The 23,964-nt window shown below is 34.8% G+C and overlaps 1 protein-coding gene across 5 annotated transcripts in view; it reads right to left on the bottom strand.

Moving 5' to 3' along the window:
• ZNF148 (zinc finger protein 148) overlaps positions 1–23,964 on the bottom strand; it is a 148,128-nt gene that overhangs the window by 90,059 nt on the left and 34,105 nt on the right. For 3 of the 5 annotated variants that reach the window (XM_032268284.1, XM_032268287.1, XM_032268286.1), the window contains 2 exons: positions 14,405–14,485; positions 6,878–7,013 (listed from right to left, as the gene is read on the bottom strand). The gene's annotated coding sequence lies outside the window, so the exon portion shown is untranslated. Of the gene's footprint in view, positions 1–6,877; positions 7,014–14,404; positions 14,486–16,695; positions 16,839–23,964 lie in introns of all 5 variants that reach the window. The other 2 variants (XM_032268285.1, XM_032268289.1) reach the window with 2 other exon arrangements.

The following is a 23,964-nucleotide window of genomic DNA, read 5'->3' as shown; positions in this document are numbered from 1 at the left end:
ATTAATCCCTCATTAGATGGGTAGTTTGCAACTATTTTCCCCTATTCTGTGGGTTGTCTCTTCAACTTTGTTGACTGTATCCTTTGCTGTAACTTTATGTAACTTGGTTTTTAACTAATCTTATGGCTAACATCAAGCCAAAACAGTATGTACTGAGGAAGTAGTAGTACTCTGGGGACAGATAATATTTTGGAAAAGAGGCATAAAGTGCTAGAGTGAGAGACTTGGGACAGGAAGATAACATACCTCGATACAGAAGTAGTAAATACAGAAGTAGTAAACTGAAGAGAAAGTGGAAATACTCCAAATGAAAAACAAATGACCTCTTCAAATATATTCCTATAAACAGACCACATGCAAAGAAAAATAAATCTGTCTTCCTTTTTACATACAGTTCCTTGTTCCTATGGCCCTAAATTAAGGCATATGCTTGGAGTTAAACTGTCTGGCCTGGAAACTGTTTTTGAAATAGCCTGAAATTTCCCCAGAATACCAGAACAGACTCCAATATCAATGAAGACAAGGTTTTAAATAAGACAAAGTTTTAAACTTATCTTTGGAAGTATCTATCAAAATGAAAACTGTATGTACTCTTGATCCAGCAATCTCACTGCTAGGGATACACAGTACACAACCTTATGGCCTATTCATAGATATTCACCAAAGAAGTAAGTATAAGGACGTTTGATACAACCCTTCAATGAAAAAAGACTGGAAACAAGCTAGAGCATCCATAGACAGGTGACTTGTTAGACTAATCATAACCCAACCATACAACGGAATACATGCAGCCATTAAAAGGAATGATGTTAGCTTTATGTGCTGGTTCTCCAAGATACATTAAGTGAAAAAAATCAAGGAGAACTAGGTAAATAGTAGGATTCTCTCTCTCTTTCTCTCTCTCTCTCTCTCTCTCTCTCTCTCTCTCTCTCTCTATATATATATATATATACATATATATATATACTTCCCTCTCTCTCTCTCTTCCTCCCTCTATATATATATCTATCTATATAGATATCTCTCTCTACATATATATATATATGTATATGTATCTATATAGATCTATCAATATATATCTATATCTCTTCTTGTGGTCATCTTCTAATTTAATGTTTCTAATACATAATAGATATATCTATATAGATATATATAAAGAAAAAGAGAAATATATCTATCTATATATAGACAGATGTATGTGCAGAAATACACACACACACACACACACACATATATATTATATAATTTTTTTTTCCTGCAAAGAAAGTTAACTGGAATTTGGAAAATAAGAAAGAATCTTCATGAAGAAGACTAATTTTGACTTTATATTATTCCTTTTTTCATGTACCAACATCTTTTCTTTCTTTAATGTTAGAGCAAGCTAACAGGGTATGAGTAACAGAAATGACTCTAGGTCTTGTTTTTCTTCTTTATTTTAAAACAAAAACTTAGTGTTATTTTAAGATATGTTTCAAAAACAAAGTGAGTCATACCTCTATCATATACCTCAACCTGTCTCTGGCCAGGAAATTTTTACTAGGCCCACTGAAAAAGGGAATAGGACAAAGCTACACTTAAAAATTAAAAAAAAGATAAAGTAGGAAAAATACATTTTTATTGTCCTTGCACCTCCCTTCTATGCCATTACGGTTTTAACCTTTCCCACTTAAACTCAAGTGGTCTCTGTCAAAGCTCTCATGTGCCTCACTGCATATTCAAAAATCCAAATACAACGAATGGTCCCATGCTCAAAAGCTAACACATGCCATATCCCTCCTCTAATTTTAGTATTTTTAGGGAGAATTAGCCAAGTGTAAAGAGAGAAAAGTGAGGTAATCAAGCCACACTAAAATGTGAATAATTAATTGTCTCTTCTTGTCAACTCCTCAAAAAGCCAACTGCTTTCTGATCCAAATGTGTGTATAATTAATGGAAAGTCAGGGGTTAGGGATATCATATGGAAGAGAGGAAGAAAGAAATAATGCTTCCTTTAAATCATACTACTCACATGGAAAACTGATCTGGAAGGGGAAAAAAGAAAACTAAACAATTTCAGCTCCAAGGAACCTCTGTCCAACTGCAGAGAAAAGAAAATATGTGGAGTAATAAGCCACTCTGAGCTCCCTGTGAAGACCCTTTATCTTGTAAGTGAAGAGACCTTAGGCAGCTGACACCACAGGGTACAAAATGACAGAACTGTTAAGAACCAAGATAGGCTGGACAATGATGTCCTAGGGCTAATTTAGCTAAGAATGGGAAGCAATCCTTCCTGTGCACTTCAAGTTACTCAGAGCAGAGAATGCTGAAAACTAGAACAGAGCAGGAAAGAGAAAGGAAGGAGACCAACTCGGGCCAATTTCTCCTAAATCTCCCTTTCCCAGATTACTTCAAATTCTGCATTCTTCCCCTTGCTTCCATGATTTTTTTTCTTCCTTCATCACCATCCCTCTGCAAGAGAAACTGGCTACAGGGTTATCTAGGGGGACACAACACAACTTCCATTTCCATTAAATTTTCCCTCCCCACTCCCACTCCCAACCCCACACACATCTACTATCCTTTCCTATTGACATACGCTCATTTCAGCTGTGTGAATGCCTAACTTTAGTGGCTTAAGTAACCCCCAGTCATTTAAGCCCCGTGGCAGAGGAGGTACTTAAAAAGAAGGTAAATTATCTGCCAAAACTTTTCTCCTGTCTACCAGAAGAAATAGCTGACTCTTCCTGTGGTTATCTTCTAATTTAATGTTTCTCATCAACTATGTGTAAGTAATTAAAAACTAAGCTGTATAGATTTATAAGTTGAAACAGAGTAAACAGCTTTGGGTCAGGGCTCTTAATAAGGAATTAAACACACAGGCTTTTAACACAAACATTTTTGACAATTATTTCCCAAACGTGGGGAACTGTTTGGGCTTGTCCTCAGAGGACAAAGTTAATAGAAGCATTACAAATGGACAAGTTGGGCACTACTACTCATTTTTAATCAAATATACAAGGCTCTTAAAAATGCTTGCTTGTTCTACAAGATCCGATTAAAAATTGGGAAACTGCTGGGCATGGTGGCTCACACCTGTAATCCCAGCACTTTGGGAGGCCAAGGAAGGTAGATCATGAGGTCAGGAGTTCAAGACCAGCCTGATCAACATGGTGAAATGCTATCTCTACTAAAAATACAAAAATTAGCCAGGCACAGTGACAGGTGCTTGTAATCCCAGCTACTCAAGAGGCTGAGGCAGGAGAATTGCTTGAACCCAGGGGGCAGAGGTTGCAGTGAGCCGAGATCCTGCCATTGTACTCCAGCCTGGGCAACAGAATGAATGAGACTCTGTCTCAAAAATAAATACATTTTTAAAATTAAAAAAAATAAAAATTGGGGAAAAATGCTTGCTGAGGTTTTTAATGGAAGTTTTATACAATTAATGAAGTCTTTCCAAATTAATAGGTTTATGTCTGTATTCTAAAATCCAGACATTATGAAAACCTGGAGAGGAAAGACAACTAATGTGTGCTGAGATCTATCAGATGTAAGACACTGTGCTAGGCACCTTTAAATACATTATCCTACTTAATATTTACAATAACCCTCAAGACAGTAACAGCATAGCCCCATTTAACAGACAAATTGGGGCTTACCCAAGGATGCATAGCTAAGAAGTAAACTGGGGTTTCAAACCAGACTTACCAGACTCAATGCACTTTTTACCTTATCATACTATTTCCTGACTTAAAAAGACCCGGGACACGTTAGGAAGTAGTTGAACTTCCTAAGTCATTGAATTCCCCTCTTACCTTGTAAGGCCTCTCTATCATCGTTGCTTGGCTTGGCAAAGCAATCAAACTCTCCTTATCTGACTACTCCATCTCATGGCTACCATGGGAGAAGTTTCTGAATCCCCTTTTCTTCTGTGGAAGGATCTGACACTTTCCACATTTTTTATTTTCCAATCTCTATCTGTTACTCACATCTCAGTGAATTTCTCCTCATCCATTCTTTTTTATCATGGGTTGAAATATATCTTCTTAAACTATCTTCTTTCCTCCATTTTCTTAAAGCCTTACCAGGAAAATCTCTCTACTTTCCCATTTCCAATAGGAGATTTAAAAATAATCCTAAATATGGCTAATAAATGTAAAACCAGTCAGTGCTAATGATACACCTGCATCAAAAAAGAGGGCTTAAGTTTTAAAATGAAAACAGATTTGAAGACTTGTGCGATACACTCTAAAATTTTTTAAAGCACCAAGTTCCCTTTCAGAATGTACATGAACATCCATGTGCCACTTATCACCTTTAATTAATCTGCATTCAAGCATGAAAGAAATAAATATTTCTCACTTAGAGAAGCTGTGTTTCTGTTTTATGTATTGAGCTTGGTAGTAATATTATTTTCCATAAACTTTTTTGAATAATGCAGAACTTCAACTATATGAGTCAAAGCAGATTATAACAGCAAGCTTTGGAACCTTATCATCATTGTCTTTTGTATAAAAAGAGTAATTTCCAACTTAAAATACTCTCACAAATTCAATAATACCTCTTCCCCCAACTTTGTAACAGAACCTATTCAATCTAAAATGAAACTTCACTTGTAAGCCAAAAGGGAAGCACTCAAACTTGTTCAGAAAACGGGTAAAAGAAAAAAGCTAGATTCACAAATTACTTCTGATCCAAAGCACTTTGTTTTTGGAGGATGCCAGATGCATTAACTTGGATATTAAGATTTGTAACCTGTGTATCAGTCCGTAAGAAATTATACCTTAAAAATATCAGCATTAGAAATATAAATACCAACCAGCCTCTGGATCATTTGGTAAGATGAAACACATCATCAATACCAGAACCTTTAACAAATTTGCTATTTGTTTTTCTGAAGAAGTTTTGTGTTTGTTTTCATCCTTGAAAAGTACAGTTTTGATCTAACCAGAAACTACTTCATCTCTTATTAAAAAACAAAATATATTTCTTGTCTAGGTACAAAGACCTCTTCAGATATACCTCTATATAACTACCATTTTGTATCTATAAAATATATCTTGTAAACCACGTTAGTTTTTAAAGTACTACTATTTCAAAATATCCTACATCATTTATAATCATGGTGACGGGACAAAATGGTCTCTCTGATCAGTGCTAACAACAATAAAGGATGTTTAAACAAATATCTATTTCAACAACTGCTAACACAATAATCAGAAAATTTACATGCTAACAATAATCATCTTATGCATACAACTTTAAAAATCCAAAAACTGTGAAAAACTATTTTTTCACCACAGAAAAATAATTTATAAGTATTTGAATAAGGCAAAGTTAATAAGCATTTCTATACAACACTGAAGTCCCTCTCAAATAAAACAGAATCTAGGCATATTCTGCATTCCAAATATTTATCACCAATTTGGTAGAACAATGTAACATCAAGAAGACAGCCGTATTTAGAAATACTAAAACTCAAATTTATGGAAATTCAAACAGTTTAAGAAACAGCTATAATTTATCTTAACAAGGAAGGTGGAGGGAAAAGGTTGAAAAAAAAAAAAAGTCCACACAAAGCAGAATCCTACATTCTGTTAGATCTAGTTGTTGCATCCATTACATTTTATGCCAATATCAATTATTCAAACATTAATATTTAAACTATGATGTTTCTGTAGTCTTACACAATAAAATAAATACTTTTTTAAAAAAGCTTCTTAAAACAAATTTCCCTGTATACTTATGAACAAATGTTAAACACCTAATTTTTTTCATTAAATGAGACAGGGTTGGGCACATACCACTCTGGCCAGATTGCTAATGGTTATTTTTAATATGCACTATATAGTAACCAAGGCTCATCCAGAACAGCAACAACAAAAGAGTTAACTGTTTAAGTCAACAGCACTTTGTTTTTAATGAAAATAAATATGACTCAAATCTTAATGTGACAGATAGCTGGCTGTCTCTCCAGAATCTGTTCTCTCCTTATTATCCAGTAATAAATATTAAGTGCAACATATGGCTGCCTAGGTAAGGGCTATTTCCCAGCCTCCTTTGCAGCTGGCTGTGACATGTGACAAAGTTAGAGCCAAAGAGATATGAGTTAAAGTGATACACACAAAATTCCTCTTAAAGGTAAAGAGAATGCCCTTTTCTTTTTCTTATTAGCAGACACAATGGTAACCATCCTGGCCCACAATATAGAAATCACATACAAGAATAGCAGAGTAAGACAAAGGAGCCCTGGGACATAATGATTCTGCAGCCTCCATATAATCGCAAGATAGTTTACATGGACTTTTCAAGTAAATATAAATATATTTCTACCTTTATAAGCCCCTGTCATAGTAGCCAAGTCTATATACTAATATGTCCAATATAAGTGACTACTGAATTATCTATAAGACTGCTTCCTTATATTAGTGCAGGCAAACATGCAACATGTACAGATGTACAGAAACTGATATGTTTTTTCAGATTTTAAAAATTATACAGCAAACACCATTAAATTGGACTAACAAGTCTTACTTTCCCCAGTATTAAAAGAGCTTCTCTGAAAATTACAGGATATTTAATGTGAGTGTATATGTGTTGAGGATGGTGGGTAAAAATGCCATAAGGGAAAAAGTGTTAGACCAAGAAAATAACCCTCAGTTAAATTTCACATAAGATTACACATTTTTGTGTGTGTTAAACTAGAGCCTAATAATGACATCATTATACATCTCTTAAAATTATTTTCTCAAGGAAAAAAACTAGTTTCCAAATATGAATACCAAAACTTAAAGAAACTATTATATAAATTCAATATAAAATTCCAGCAGCTAAAAACAGTGACTTCATATTTGAAAAAACTTATTTATTCAAGATTATGAACAATAAGTATTAAAATTACCTGAGACTAAGGTAAAAATGAAGACTTCAAGGAAGGGAATGCTGTACAGTTGAAAAAGAAATCATGGTTGAGTTTCTACCTTTCATAGGCTTCAGAAACCCTCAATACCACCTTAATCACTTATGCCATCCAATTCCTACAATAAAACACACAACAAAACATTGTTTATGGTAGGAAAAGATACTACACAAATATAATATGTGCAAATTGGTATGAATATTGAAGTGAAAATTCTTTCTAAATACAGTAAGTTATGACTGAATGACCAACATACTGACTTGTTTTTACATTTGAAACTGTGAAAATACAATAGTGCTAAGTAGGTAGTAAATGAGAAATAACCTCGGCCTTATAAAGGTTAATTGCCTAGATGTGGAGTCTACAGCCTCAAAGATTCAGGATGTTCAAGGAAATTCAGAGAATTACAGACCTAAAAGATTAGAAAAAAACAAAACTTAAGAGACTACTTACAAACACTAATCATATCGGCTTTGTTAAAGTCTATGAAGTGAAGAGAGAAGAAACACAATGGCAGTCCTTACAAACAAACAGAACTAGTGGCATGCCAAAACTTAAAGAAACTATTTTATAAATTCAACATAAAATTCTAGTGGCCAAAAACAATGCATACTGTAAATATTCATGTGTTGAGTGTATATGGTATTTACAATAGAAACAATTACAGGTATAAAATCAGATTAAATATTATCAGCATGATTACCATTGACAGGGAAAAGCTAACAAAAAAGATATCATATGGAAAACAAAAAAAGAGTATAGGCTATACACAATAAGAAAACTTCCCAAAAATAAGTATTCTGAGCATAGTTAACAGATTAAAGATTGTATGGAATTTCCCACCCTGGAGGTTCTTAAAATATTAGATTCCTATCTATCAAGAATAGTTTGCATACATTCCTTCACAAGAAGTGTGGAGACCAGATGATACATGAAAGATCCTATGATTTTACATCTGCTTATGATAGTACAAAGGCAAAAAGAACTGTCTTTTCCACCTATAGCCATAGCAGTAATAACTTCCTCTTTGAACTTCTGAAAGTATAATATTAATTCATTTTTAAAAAAACATTTCAACAGTTTACATATTTTTTTAAAAGTTCAACTTCTTGTAGAGCTATTCACCTCTCAATACTCTTGCATTTCAGAATTTTCCTGGATATTCTGCATATCTCTTTTTCCAGATAATCTTTTGTGCAAAATAAAATTTCTTCTTCTCAATAGGATTGTATCATATATAAACTATAGTGAAATGACAACAGTAACAATAAGAGGGGAGGGGATCATCACAATCCAGGGTTGTTACAATATATTATGTAAAGTATCTATTATACACATGTTAAATATGTAAAATAAAAAACTCATGTTTTAAAGTTTTTTAATTATGAAAAACTGCAATCAACAAATAAGAGATTCTCAACAAGATGCAGAAATTATGTAAAAGAACCAAATGGAAATCCTGAAGTTTAAGAATACAGTAGCAGAAATAAAAAATTCATCAGAAGGGCTCAGCAGATTTATGGCAAAAGAAAAACAGTGACTTTTAGATAAATCAATAGAAACCACCACCTCTGAAAAACAGAGCAAAGATGGAAGTAAAACGAACATATAGCCTCAAAGACATGTGTAGAACAACATACACTTTACCCACATTTTGAGTACCAGGACAGAAGAGAAAGAGCAGAAAAAAAAAATTAATAAAATATCAGCCAAAAACTTCCCAAATTTACTTTTGTTTTGAGATGGAGTCTTGCTCTGTCGCCCAGGCTGGAGTGCAACAGTGCGATCTCAGCTCACTGCAACCTCTGCCTCATGGGTTCAAGTGATTTTCCTGCCTCAGCCTCCCGAGTAGCTGGGATTACATGCACCACCATTATGCCTAATTTTTTCATTTTTGTAGAGATGGGGTTTTGGTGATCCACCTGCCTTGGCCTCTCAAAGTGCTGGGATTATAGGCATGAGCCATCGTGCCGGGACCCAAATTTAATTTTTTTAAGGAAAATAAATCTACAGATCTAAGAACCACGATGAATTCCAAGTAGGAAAATATAAAGCAATCTACACCTGGATACATCACAAACTGTTGAAAGCAAACACAAGGAGAAAAATCTTGAAAGCAGGAAAAGAATGACGATTCAGCATATGCAGAAATTAGTGGCTAACATCCAGTTAGAAACAATAGCGGCAAGAAGACAGTGAAATCACATATTCAAAAAGCCAAAAGATACATCTGTCAACCAAGAAGGCAGCAAAACTTTCCTTCAAAAATGAAAAAACATTCCCAGACAACCACAAAATTGAGACAATCTTTTTTGCTAGCAGATCCGCCTTTAAACATGAAACACTAAAGGAAGTCCATCAAGCTGAAAGGAAAAGACATCAAACTTAACTACACAGAAAGAATTGAAGAGCACAAGAAATGGTAAATATGTGTTAATTTTAAAAAGACTCTATAAACATGTTTTTCTCATTTCTTCCCTCCTTTAAAAGACCTAAGAATGTATAAAGCAGTGATCACAACACTGTACTACTGGGTGTATAGCATATATAGATGTATATTACAATAGTGATACAATAAAGAAGAGAAAATGGACCCACACTGGAAGAAAGTTTATTTTACTGATAATAAGCAGCCTGTTAAAATGCATAATCCTGAGAGCAACCACAAAGAAAATATCTTTAAAAACATACAGTAAAAAAAAAAAAAAAAAATCAACGGAGTAATTAAAATGGCACACTAAAAATTAACACAAAAGGAAGTAGAGGAAACACAGAGGAACAAAAAGATAGGAGATATCTATCTAGCTACATAAAGATATGTATGTATATATATAAAGGATGATATATATAAGCCACAGTGAAATGACACTACATATGTGTGTATATATACACATATATACTTGCTTTATATATGTATATATATCTTTTTATGTGTGTATATAAAGATACATATAATGTGTATATGTTTAGCAGATACCAAAATGGCAAATGTAAATCCAACCGTATCCCTAATTAAAAATGAATAGTGTAAACAGACCAATGGAAAGGCAGTGACTGCCAGAAAGAATAAAAACACAAATTCCAACTATATGCTTTCAACAAAAGATACATCTTACATTCAAAACTGAAAGTAAAAAGATGGGAAAAAAAGAATATACTATAGAAGCAGTAACCATAAGAGAGATAAAATGGCTATATTAACATCAGAAAAAACAAACTTTAAGACTATAGAGACCTGCCAGGCGTGGTGGCTCAGGCCTGTAATCCCAGCACTTTGGGAGGCCGAGGTGGGTGGATCACGAGGTCAAGAGATGGAGACCATCCTGGTCAACATGGTGAAACCTCGTCTCTACTAAAAATACAAAACATTAGCTGGGTATGGTGGCGCGTGCCTGTAATCCCAGCTACTCAGGAGGTTGAGGCAGGAGAATTGCCTGAACCCAGGAGGCGGAGGTTGTGGTGAGCCGAGATCAGGCCATTGCACTCCAGCCTGGGTAACAAGAGTGAAACTCCGTCTCAAAAAAAAAAAAAAGACTATAGAGACAAAGAAAGACATTTCATAATAATAAACAGGCAAAATATCAGGAAGTTATAATACTTCTATATGCACCTAAAAAGAGTCCCCAAATAATGAAGTAGTAACTAACATTACTGAAAGGAAAAATTAAAAATTCAACAATTATATTTAGAGATTTCAATGTCCCACTCTAAAGAATAGTTACACAGAAAATCAGCAAAGACAGAGAAGACCTGAACCACACTATCAGCCAACTATACCTAAGTGGCATATACAGAAAACACTACCAAACAATACTAGGATACATACTGTTTTAAAACATTCTCTAGGACAGGCCACATACTGGGCCATAAAATACATCTCACTAAATTTAAATAGGTTGAAGTCATAAAAATATGTTGTCTAGGCCAGACAAGGAGCTCATGCCTGTAATCCCAGCACTTTGGGAGCCTGAGGTGGATGGACTGCTTAAGCCCAGAAGTTCAAGACAAGCCTGGGCAACACAGCAAGACCCTGTCTTAAAAAAAAAAAATGCATTTATATGTTCTCTGACCATACCAGAATTGAATTTGACAAATTTGATATCAATTAAGTTAAAAACTGAGAAATCCACAAACATGTGGAAATTAAACTTCAAACCTTGAAATAACAAAAAAGGAATGCAAAGGGAAATTAGAAAAGATTTTTAACTGAATGAAAATGAAAACAAATATCAAAATTTACAGGATGCAGCTAAAGCACTACTTAAAATGTATAGCTTCAAATATATATTTGAAGAAGAGTCTCATATATATCTTCCTATCAAAAAATGTGAATTGATTCAAATACTCTTTCTTATTCTTCCACAGAGTTTCAAAAAATTGTTGAGTAATTTGCTCCCAGGCCTTTTTTTTTTTTTGTAGACCAAGTCTCGCTCTGTCACCCAAGCTGGAGTGCAGTGCCGCAATCTCAGCTCACTGCAACCTCCGCCTCCCAGGTTCAAGCAATTCTCCTGCCTCAGCCTTCAGCCTCCCGAATAGCTGGGACTACAGGCGCATGCCACCACGCCAAGCTAATTCTTTGTATTTTTAGTAGAGATGGGGTTTCACATGTTAGCCAGGACGATCTCAATCTCCCGACCTCGTGATCCACCTGCCTCAGCCTACCAAAGTGCTGGGATTACAGTCATGAGCATCCTGCCCATTTTATCTTTTCAGTTGTCATCATTAAGATATACCTCTTCTTCTGTCATGAGTCCTAATATCTATTATTTATATTTTAAATGATAAATTATTTATGTATATTCATTTTCTTCCTAAAGACACCTGGTCAAACTAATTTAAGAAAAAAAAGAAAAAAAGTTAAAGTTTGATAAGTTAGAGATTTACATCATTCAGAGATGCTAAAATCTGGAGGGAAAAATGAGCCCTACAATCAATGATAAAGACCTGTTAAATCTAACACAGAACTGTTCTCCACTGCCCACCTCGGCCATGGAAAATGAAAAGACTATATTCAACAACAAAAATGAAAACTTCTGAAGGGCAAAATAATAAAATCAAAAAATGAGCAAAAATAATTTGTCTAACAAAAGAGGCTCACAAAGAAATGGTAAGAGGTGATGAAAATACTTTAATTAGCCTGATTTGATCATTACACAATGTAAGCATATAACAAAACATGTATCAAAATATATAAAAATAGTGTTTATTTTGAATATATACTATTTTTAATAATGTATAAAATTTAAATATACACTATGTTATGTTACCATAAATACACACTATGTATTTATCAAGGAAAAATAAACAACATATCCTCATAAGTGTATATAATTGTCAATTGGAAAACTTTTAAAAAAGTGACAAGAGGCTCCTTTCCTTAATATACAAATACACAAAGAGCTCCATAAAAGGGCAAAGCACATGACCAAATCAGTAACTAAAAACATACATTATGGTCAATAATAATGGTGAAAATCCTCAAATGCACTCAAAAAAGAAAAGCTAATCAACAAAAAACTGAAAAATATTTAAAAAGTATGACACCAGCTAGTGCTGTCAAAGAGACACAGAGATCCCCTCTCTCACATACTCACAGATGTTTGGCATTGCTTTTAAGTTAGGCAATTTATCTACCAAATTGTTAAATGTACATATTCTTTAGTTCAACAATTTTTCCCTTTGGAATTTATACTACAGATACATGATATATATATATATATGTGTGTGTGTGTGTGTGTAATTTTTTTTTTTTTGAGACAGTCTCACTCTGTCACCCAGGCTAGAGTGCAGTGGTGCCATCTTGACTCACTGCAACCTCTGCCTCCTGGGTTCAAGTGATTCTTTATCTCAGCCTCCTGAATAGCTGGAATTACAGGCACCCACCACCACGCTTGGCTAACTTTTATAATTTTAGTAGAGGTGGGGTTTCACCATGTTGACCAAGCTAGTATCGAACTCCTGACCTCAAGTGATCCACCCACCTCAGCCTCCCAAAGTTCTGGGATTACAGGCGTGAGCCACCATGCCTGACAAGATATAATTTTAAATATGTACAAAGATGTACCAGAGAATATTCACTATATCATTATTTACAACAGCAAAAAAACTAAAAGCCTAATTATCCATAAGTAGACAACTAGTTAAAAAAATTATATGTCCCAATATTAGAATACTACACAGCATAAAGTGATAAGGAATGATTTGCCAAAATGTGGAAGTTTATTTTTTAATACTACTGAATAATATGTATGGGGTGGTATCACTTGTGTAAAAAATGTGTAAATATAAGCACACATATAAATGCTTGTACATGTATAGAAATTGTCTGGAAGGATATACAATGATTACACTGAATGGGGAAGGGTTGAAAAGCCTTTTTTTTTGATAACATTATTGCCTAAATATATACCTATTGTAATAAACATGAGTAAAGAAGTGAAAATGTTGAACATGACAATTATCAGAAGATATGGAAAAAACAAGAAAATCCTAAAGTATGGCAGCTAAAACTCCAAATAATTTCAATCCACAAGGTTTAAAAGAATTCTCAGGCCAAGCACAGTGGCTCAAGTCTATAATCCCAGCGCTTTGGGAGTCCAAGGCAGATGGATTGGTTGAGCTCAGGAGTTCAAGACCCGCCTGGGCAACATGGCAAAACTCTATCTCAACGAAAAAAAAGAAAAGTTAGCCAGGTATGGTGGCATGTGCCTATGGCCCCAGGTATTTGGGAGGCCTGAGGTATGTAGATTACTTGAGCCCTGTAGGTAGAGGTTGCAGTGAGCCAAGATTATACCACTGCACTCCAGCCTGGCTGACAGAGCAAAACCCTAGCTCAAACAAAAAAAAAAAAAAGAATTCTCAAAACAAATTGTAAAATGCACAGAGAAACTTTAGAATTTTTATGATCAGGCAGGGTGCATGCCGTGGCTCACACCTGTAATCCCAGCACCTTGGGAGGCTGAGGCAGGGAGACTACTTGAGCTCAGGAGTTCAGGACTAGCCTGGGCAACATAACCAAGACCCTGTCCCATTTAAAAATACAACAAATAGAAGAATTTTTATGATCATTAATAATTGACATGAGTATGTGCCACCAACAGATATGTAAACTCCTTGAAAACTGTTAGATATTTTCTTTCATGTTGTGTGAAAGATAAAAGCATATGTTTAATATATGCATATCATAGGCCAACCAGAAAGGAGAGGATCATTTATCTTCCTAACATAAAGGAGATGAAGCCTAAAAGCAGATATGCAAGTAATCTTGAGAGAAGATAATGAACTTCATCTTATAAAATTAATAATGTTCTTTTCAATGTACATATGTCCATATCTACATATTATTTATAATATCTATAATAGTGATATGTTATTTATATGAGTATAAAAGGAAAAGGGATTGGCCAGTAAATGCACACTTATACCCAACAGTTATTGTAAGTATGTGTAGTAACATGGGCATCTACCACAGGTAAAAATTAAAGATTGAGTCAAACAATGCCGAATTACCTCCATAAAATACGTCAGGCAAATGGCCATCCCACCAGATCACTTGCTTGAATTTCCAAGCTGCTGATTCCTCCCACTATCCTGCAAAAGTATACAAATAAACGTTATCCCCCGAAAAGAATCAGGGTTAAACTAGTCTTAAAGTCAGATAAAATTGTTATATTTAAGTGTGCTAAATCTAACAAAATTCTTTTCATGGTAGATACTGTTAAGAGTAAATAAAATCAGTAACAACTAACACTTAGTCCGAGTGCAATGACCCATCAATGCGGAATGATATCACAACAATGACTCAGACACAAACTGGACTTTTTCAAACTTAACTTCTAGTGAAGGATTAAGATTTCTTTGAAGTCAGAACAATAACCTTGACAATCATCTTAAATATCCTAAAATAGGAAGGAAAGCACAAATGTGTTTCACTAAAATCATATTTTGATACTCTCCATCACTCAAACAGCAATATTTCTTGATAAGCTCTTACAGTAACATTTCCCTCAGCTGAAAAATCTAAATATATTAAGAATGCAGTTTTTGAAAATATAAACAATAAGCATTTTAAAATTTCAAAGCAAAAGGTATTTAATAATGCTAAAATAGTCCATAAATTATTTTTGAAACATCTTGCTATAATCAACCTTTTGGCCGTGACTAATACAGAAAATTAACACTCTAAGTTGGTATTGCATTGATAACCAACCACAGATCATTTTATTCATGTAACTGGATTTTTTAATTCATTACCTTAAATGAAGATAATGAAGACTGAAAATTGAATTATCAGAAACAAAGAACAAGCCAAATATTACTTCATTCAGAAACAATAGATAAAGCATTTTATGTAACAGTCCTAATACATGTTTAGGGATCTATAAATACCTTGTACATCAATAAAAGCCATAAATGTAAAAGCAGAGTATTTTCTAGAAATTGTAGCTTTGTTATTGAGCTAGTTTTAAACAAAAAAATCTATTTTAAAATACTTTATTTCTACTAAGCTCCTAATTGCCTGCCTCAACATTTTGTAGCCAAGCATTCAAAAGCATATATATGTCATTCCTCTCAATTATGCAAAGTGTTTTTTTTTTTTGTCGTTTTGGTTTTTTTTCCTTTTTGTGGAGAATGGGGTCTCGCTATATCGCCCAGGCAGGTCTTGAACTCCTGGGCTCAAGCTATCCTCCCGCCTCTGCCTCCCTAAGAGCTGGGCGTGAGCCACAGCGCCCAGCAATTATGCAAAGTTATTTTAAGTACATACCTCTATAGCAATAGTACCAAAAGGATAATAAAAGCTTTATAAAACTATATTACTATGTTAGACAGTATTAAAAATGGGTAAAGCAAAATTATGTTAAATTAAATTAGGTCTAAAGCTGCCTCCCTAGGCAGCAAACTAAACCTAACTTACTATGTAAATAAGCTACCCAATTTAAGAGTAAATTCTTGTAACAAGTAGCTGAGTCTCAGGAAATCACAGTAGCCGAGCCTCAGCCAATCACAGACTGCCACCTGGTAAGACTATGTCCACATAAGGTAAATGCCAAGTGGTAACTAATCAAGTTAGTTCTGCTTGTCACTTGCTTTTTCTGTGTATAAATACTGCTTGCCCATGTTGCTGGGTGGAGCTCTTCGAACCTCTTCTGGTTCAGAGTGCTGCCCAATTTATGAATAGTTCTTTGCACAGATACACTCTGATAAACGGAATTTGTCTAAAGTTCTTCTTTTAACTGTATCTGCATTTCAATGCTGTTCACTATTCTATTAGAATATTATATATTGTGTACATATATTGCTACATGTATTACTATATTCAACTTTTAGAATTGCTAATTACAAGAATAAAACTGACACTGCAAAGCCTATATACAGGGGAAAAAGTCTTCAAATTATATATTTTAACACTATGAGTCTTTTTAAAAGTTGATGTGATGTATCTACTCCACAATCAGGATATTATTACATATCTCATCACGAGATAGTAACATCTGGAGACTGGACAAATGTCTTTGAAATCTTAATATTCAGTTGAAAATATTTTCACAAAAAGAATACTCACCTTCTTGCATCACTTTTTATTGAAAGCACTAAATTACTGCTGTCATACATCAAAGAATATAACTTAGATATGTAAAAGGAAAACAAAAATAAAATAGTGAAGCAAGAAGGAAAAGGAAACATGCATACACACAAAATAATATAACCTCAAAGTATAAATCTATCAACAGAAATTCTGGAATGTCTTTCCCACAGAACCATTCCTCTACCATGTAAACCCACAATTTCCCCCAAGTCACCTGCCACATAGTCTGTCTCTGGAACTCTAATTCATTTAGTATCATCTACTGATTTCATTTCTTCTTCAAGCCTCTATCCTTCTTTCTCCTCTTCTACTCCTCTCAACCAAGAATGGGGAGAAGAGAACCTACTAAGTTGGAAACTAAAACCGTGGTAATACAAAAACAGATATAAAATTACTTGGACATTCACCCAGCAGTCAGTTAAGATCTTCCTCTTTCCTTGCCCTACGCCCCCATTTCAGCAGTCAGTGGATATCCCCGCTTAGCAATTTCTTTTAACATTTTGCTGGCTAAATAATCTTCGATTATAAACACTTGGGCCGATATAAACAGATTAAGACTAAAAACATACAGATGCTCCTTGACTTACAATGAGGTTATGCCCCAATAAGCCACAAGTTTATGACTATCGCTAAATGCCTATGCCTTCTGCATCATTATAAAGTCAAAAAATCCTAAATCAAACCACTGTAAGTAGGGATTGTATTTTAAGGCAGGAGTTTTATTGTATCTGTGCTATCAATCAACATGGCATTTGTTTTTTATCAACCAATGACAGCAAATGTTAATAGGTATACAATAATATACATAAAGACTTTTCATTTTACATGGTATAAACTTTTATACCTACATAATACTTAAGGAAATTTTCTGCTAATACCAATTTAAATAATTATGACACAGAAATAAAATACATAAATATTTTACAGAGACTGTTAGCTACCACCTTTCCATTACTTAGTTTTGATAGACTGGCAATGTTCCAATATACTAACTAGCAGGCGGTCCAACTTATTAAGCCAACATTTCTGTCATTAATTCAGTCAACTTTTTTTAAATCACGATATATATTTAAAACACATTAAGATACTTAAGACACAATAAAATAACCTGGTCTCTGTCTAAAGGAGTTCGTAATTTAGCATGGATGATAAGCACAGATACAGTAAATATTTGTGATAAAAATGGTAATATAAGTGATATAATTAGAAACATAAGCAATTTATCATAGAAAAGTCAAAGCACGGAGCAATTAACTCTCCCTTTGCTACTTTTCAAGAAAAGAAAAGGAAGAAGGTGATCTCTTAATGTTGATTCCACATGTAAGAATGCAATGAATATATGCTTTGGACTATGCACAGTAGTGTTCCTAGGACACTACAGGTATTAACTCACTTAAAACAACAAATCTGTGAGATTGCTATTTTCTCATCTCATTTTTCAGATGAGAAAACTAAAAGGTTATACAATTTACCAAAGAATACAAAACTAGTAAGTGGCAGAACCGAACTCCTTCTAAGGGTCTACAGGGCCTTACATGCACTGTTGTGCTCATCTTTCAGATCTCATTTTCTATACTCTCCCCCTTGAAACTCCACTCCAGCTGCAGTGACCTGACCTCCGTATGTTCCCAGAATCTCTAGCATGCAGCAGAATCTACTGCACTGGCTGTTTCTCTGTCTAGAACATCCTGCCTCGAGAGATCCTTGTAACTAAATCCTTTACCTACTTCAAGTCTTGCTCAAGTCTTGTTACTGAGCCCTCTTCCAGCCACACCATTTAAAATTGCAACATCCCACCACATACACTTACCAATTCCCTTTTTATCCCATTATACATTTTTGCACAGCACTGCCCTCCTCTTAACATACTATACAACCGACTTATTCATGTTTTTCCCCCAATGATTAGCTTCAAAAGAGAAAGAATTTTGTCTGTTTTATTCACTGATATATTGCAAGTGCCTAAAACAGTGCCTTGCACATAACAGACACGATATTTTTTTAATTATTAGTAAAACTGGAATTTCACTCCAGGAAGTCAGGCTCTAGAAACTTAACCACCATACAACATTCTCTAATTATGGAATCACAGATAACAAAACTCAGGCATGTAGAAAAGTCACCCAAGGTCACATTAACCTAATAAAATGATGAAACTTGGTCTCAAAACCAGCCTAAGTGGGGTATGACAACATTACATTACCCTTAGACTTTCCGGAAAAAGACCTGACTGTCTTAACAATAAAGAGATTCAACCTACTGATAAGTCTACAATAAACTTTATGAAACACTCTATCAAATGCACCATGGTAATTCTTAGCAACATAAAGGTTTGTCCAATCTAACTTAATTTCCATTCTTTGTTTAAAAATATTGCTTATAACAAATTTCAGAAGTAATCCTCTCAGAGAAGCTACAAAAACGGCATATATATTGCAACAGATAGGAAGAACTTCTTCTGTATTTTCAAATATTTCACATTTCATGTTTTCAAATATTTCACATTTCATGTAGACAGTTTCCACCGATACAGTATTTTCAAAGTATATCTTTATGTTGTTTGCAGGGTATACTTTTAGCCCACCAAATTATGTTTTAACTGTCATCTTTGCCTAGAAAAGTAAGATTGCTAAAGATGAAGTTTTATGAATTAACGTAGCAAGATCCAGATAAAAGATGTGTTAGAAGAAACTCCCACAAAAATTCTGTCAAGAATATAAATTTCTAAGGCAATAAATAAAACCTTAATGTTACTCCTAAGTATGATCATCCCAGAAAAGCTATTCATTGATAAAGAACATAGTTCTTGGTTAATTGAGGTTATCTTTCTAAAAATTCACTTTTAAAGTTTCACTGAAATGTGTAATGCCTACACATTTTTAACTATTTATGCTACCATGAGCACTACCAAATAAAAAGGCTACCTCTGCCCTTTAAATAAAATCAAAAGCCCAAAGCAATGTAAGGATAAATTACAGCACACATGGCATAAAATCTAAAACTAAAAATGCTTACAGTCCTTTAGCATCTTTTAACTAGAGCACATTTAACACATTATATTAGTCAAGTTATATTTTTAAATTAGTTGTACTTTTACGATTTAACGAGGCTTTCTGAATGATGTTTTAAAAAGAATAAAAATTTGTTCCAGGCAAGAGATGTCTGTGAATTCGGCTTGAATCTCTATAGTGACAATGCAAAGAATGGACATATGTGTTCTTTAAATTTATAATAACTGCTTTGAAAATTCAAGTTATTAAGATTCCCTCTAAGGAGGTATAATTCATATATTTTTAACTAAATAATATCTGAATAGCCTAATAGTATGTTTTTCATAACCATATCTATCCCAAGGAGGAATAATAGCCAAATAAATTCAAACCAACCACCCCAAAAATCACCTTTCTTAAACCATTTTCCATGTCTACTCTCACACACAAAAAAAGCAAGCCAAAATCTTTAAAACTTTATAATTAGTGTAGTTATTGCACTCAGCTGAGAAAAAAAAAATCCTACAAAGGAGCACTCAGATACAGTACATAGAAGTTGGCTGAGCAAAGTGAGTAAAATAAAGCCATTAAGTGAAAATTTTCACCTGCCCTTGACCTTTTCAAATCAACTAATCAATAGACATTTGTTGAAGAAGAAACTGTCCATCCACATCAGAAAACACAAAAGCATTTTTTAATAAACTTTAGACTATAAACCACTAAAGAGATAGAACCTTTAAATCTAAATCATCTACTTTTAGAAGAAACATTTAGAAACTAACCCTATCACAGTGAGGATGCTGCACTAACAAGCAACTATGCAATCCCTCCCCAGGTAATGTAAACTAGTTTTTAAGGTTAGTAAGCCACCAAATTTAAGGAAAAGCTGTTTAATTTTTACATAGAGTTTTTTTTTTTGTTTTTGTTTTGTTTTTGTTTTTGAGACAGAGTCTCATTCTATCAGCAGGCTGGAGTGCAGTGGCGCCATCTCAGCTCTCTGCAACCTCCACCGTGTTCAAGCGATCGTCCTGCCTCAACCTCCTAAGTAGCTGGGACTACAGGCGTGCGCCACCACGCCCAGCTAACTTTTGCATTTTTAATAGAGACGGGGTTTCAACAGGTCGGCCAGGATGGTCTCAATCTCTTGGCCTCATGATCCATCCCCCTCGGCTTCCCAAAGTGCTGGGATTACAGGTGAGCCACCGTGCCTGGCATTTTTACATAGATTTTTACTGAATAAACATTAATTTTGTAAATAATCATGATACTGTTGCTCAGGCTGGAGTGCAGTAGTGCAATCTTGGCTCACTGCAACTTCAAACTCCTGGGCATAGTACATAACTTTGTACTATGACGATCAAGATCACTCAGGCAAATTTTGAAACAATCTTCTCAAAGATGATACAACCATATGCTGATAAAGTACTTTAGAGTTTATAAAGAGGTTTCACATGTGATATTTCATTCCTCAACCCCTGAACACTCACACACAACTACCTGGACAAGTATTATTGTTTGTCTCAGTTCTTTAGATGATAAAACAGGTTCAAGAGGTTAAATACCCAAGATTACACACCATCTCAGTGGCAAGACAAAGACTTCAACAGCTCATGCCTATAATCCCAACACTCTGGGAGGATGAGGTGGGAGGATCACTTAAGTCCAGGAATTTTAGACCAGCTTGGGCAACACAGTGAGACTCTACAAAAAATAGTTTTTCTAAAAAAACTAGCCAGGCATGGCTAATTAATGCCGGCTACCCAGACACTAGGGAGGCTGAGGTGTGAGGAACACTTGAGCCCAGGAGTTTGAGGCTACAGTGAGCTAGGACTGCACTACTGCACTCCAGCCTGAGCAACAGAATGAGACCCTGGTTCCGAAAAAAAAAAAAAAAAAGCCATCCACCAGATCCTCCACCACCTAATAAATACTCTAACATAACACCACAGGAAAAATAATTTTCAAATTAAGATATATTTAACATTACTCTCAGCAATCTTCTAGGAGTCAGAAAAAAAGTAAACATCTTCAAAGTTAAGTGTAACACCAATAGACATAAATTTTGAAACAAAAATGCTGTATCTACAATGATAGGTACATATGTATATAATCAGAAAACTCATCCCTTTTATTACATAAAATTATTGTAACATAGTAATGACGGGAACTCTAGAAAGAATACAGAAATGCCCATTTAAAAATTATAGTTTAACACTTCATTTAACTTTGATTTTTAAAGTGTCAATTATTTGTGAACAAAAACATGTTAAAATACTATTACAAGTAATTATCTGGGCATGGTGATGATACACACCTGTAATCCCAGATACTCCAAAGGCTGAGGCACAAGAATTGCTTCAGCCTGGGAGGCAAAGGCTGCAGTGAGCCAACATCATGCCACTGCACTCCAAACTGGACGACAAAGGGACACTGCCAAAAAAAAAAATAATAAAATAAAATAAAATACTATCACAAGTCAAAGATAACTAGAAGGAACTGGAATTACTGGTTTTAATAGGAAATATAATTAAATATGGTAATTTAAAAACTTGTAAGTTGGCCACAAAAAGCCATACATTTCCAGTCCATCTTTTGATACTTTTCACCTTATTCAATGCCAGAACCAATATGATCTACTCTGCCTAGAATACATGCCCGGAATTACACTATTTCAATGATACTTTTCACCTTATTCAATGCCAGAACCAATCTGATATACTCTGCCTAGAACACATGCCCAGAAATACACAGTCCACTTGTGTATTTACAGCGTAAATACACTAGGGAATGTATGATTTCTTTGATGTTTAGGCACACCTCTACTCTGAACACAATGTAGAGGTGTGCCTAAACATAAAAGAAATCATACAGTCCCTGAGCTAAGGGAATAGTTTTTAATCTGATTAGGAAACTGAGATTAACTGAATAACAAATTCTGTTTATGGGTAGATGCACAGTAAAATAGTATGCATCTATTCCCTAGCAACATCTTCAGCTGGATATGACTGACCTCACAAAAACTTACTGAGAGTAAGATAGCGTGGTTTATAAGTGAAGCACAAAATTTATATAATGCTTAGAAGTATACAAGGCTTTACGTTTAAAAATAACTAAAATAATATAATTGGATTGTTTGTAACACAAAGCATAAATGCTTGAGGAGATGGATATCCCATTTTCCACGATGCAATTATTATGCACTGCATGACTGTATCAAATATCTCATGTACCCCATAAATATATATAACTTCTATGGATCCACAAAAATTAAAAATTAATTTTTTAAACTGTAAACCATTGACATAACAAGCAAAGGAAAATCCAAAGGTGGTAAAAAGGCAGTAAAGCAATTTGAGACCCCAGAACTGGAGAAACAAAAGAGCAGCAAGAGTGTTTCATGCCCTCACACCCAACAGAAGAAGACAAGCCTGACCTGGCACTTCCCAAGCACCAATCTAGCAACAGAAAGCAGCTCAGATAGTCACATTCCTCTCCCAAAACAAATGGCAACAACTCTCTGATGTTGTCCTGAAAATATTAGGAGGAGGAGATCAACTGGAAGCCTAAATGACAATAAAGACCACAGGAAGCAATCTTCTTCCCTATTTGGCCTGAGACTGTTTTCCATCTAGAGATACAGAGGCAAGTAGGTGAAATTCAGGGACCCAGCCATAAGAAGTGGGCCAAGAACCTCTTCACTTGCCCAAAGGTACCAGGACAGGGGAGAAAAGAAAGAAGAGACCAGTACGTGGGTCCCACCATAATCCTCTCCCATCTGTAGACAATCAGAAACCCAGCATGAGGAAACCCCTTCCAGTGGGAGCTCCAGCAGGATCAAATAAACCAAGCAGACTGCAAATCTCTAAAAATTAAACTGCCACTGGAACCACAGCCCACTCCTAAAATAAAAATTTAAATACGGCCCAGAGCCTCCTAAGATAACAGATAAAATGTTCATGATATAACAAAAAACACCATAAATGAGAAAAGACAATCAACCAAGGTCAAAATAGAGATAAATCCGATGTTGGAATTTGACAAGAATTTTAAAGCCAAAGTTTCAACAATATATTAACAAATTCTACTGCAATAAGTGAAAAAACCACAAACAGCCATAACAAAAATGTTTCAGCAATTATATATTACCCAGAAACAAGTGAAAAATGGAAAATCTCAGCAAAGAAACAGAAGTTATAAAAAAGAAGTATAGGGCCGGGCGCGGTGGCTCAAGCCTGTAATCCCAGCACTTTGGGAGGCCGAGGCGGGTGGATCACGAGGTCAAGAGATCAAGACCATCCTGGTCAACATGGTGAAACCCCGTCTCTACTAAAACTACAAAAAATTAGCTGGGCATGGTGGCGCGTGCCTGTAATCCCAGCTACTGAGGAGGCTGAGGCAGGAGAATAGCCTGAACCCAGGAGGCGGAGGTTGCGGTGAGCCGAGATGGCGCCATTGCACTCCAGCCTGGGTAACAAGAGCGAAACTCCGTCTCA

The sequence above is a fragment of the Sapajus apella genome, unplaced genomic scaffold, assembly GCF_009761245.1.
Source record: "Sapajus apella isolate SASKATOON/1434 unplaced genomic scaffold, GSC_monkey_1.0 scaffold178, whole genome shotgun sequence".
NCBI lineage: Eukaryota > Metazoa > Chordata > Mammalia > Primates > Cebidae > Sapajus > Sapajus apella.
The sequence above is the reverse complement of the archived record's forward strand: the minus strand, read 5'-3'. Positions and strand labels throughout refer to the sequence as shown.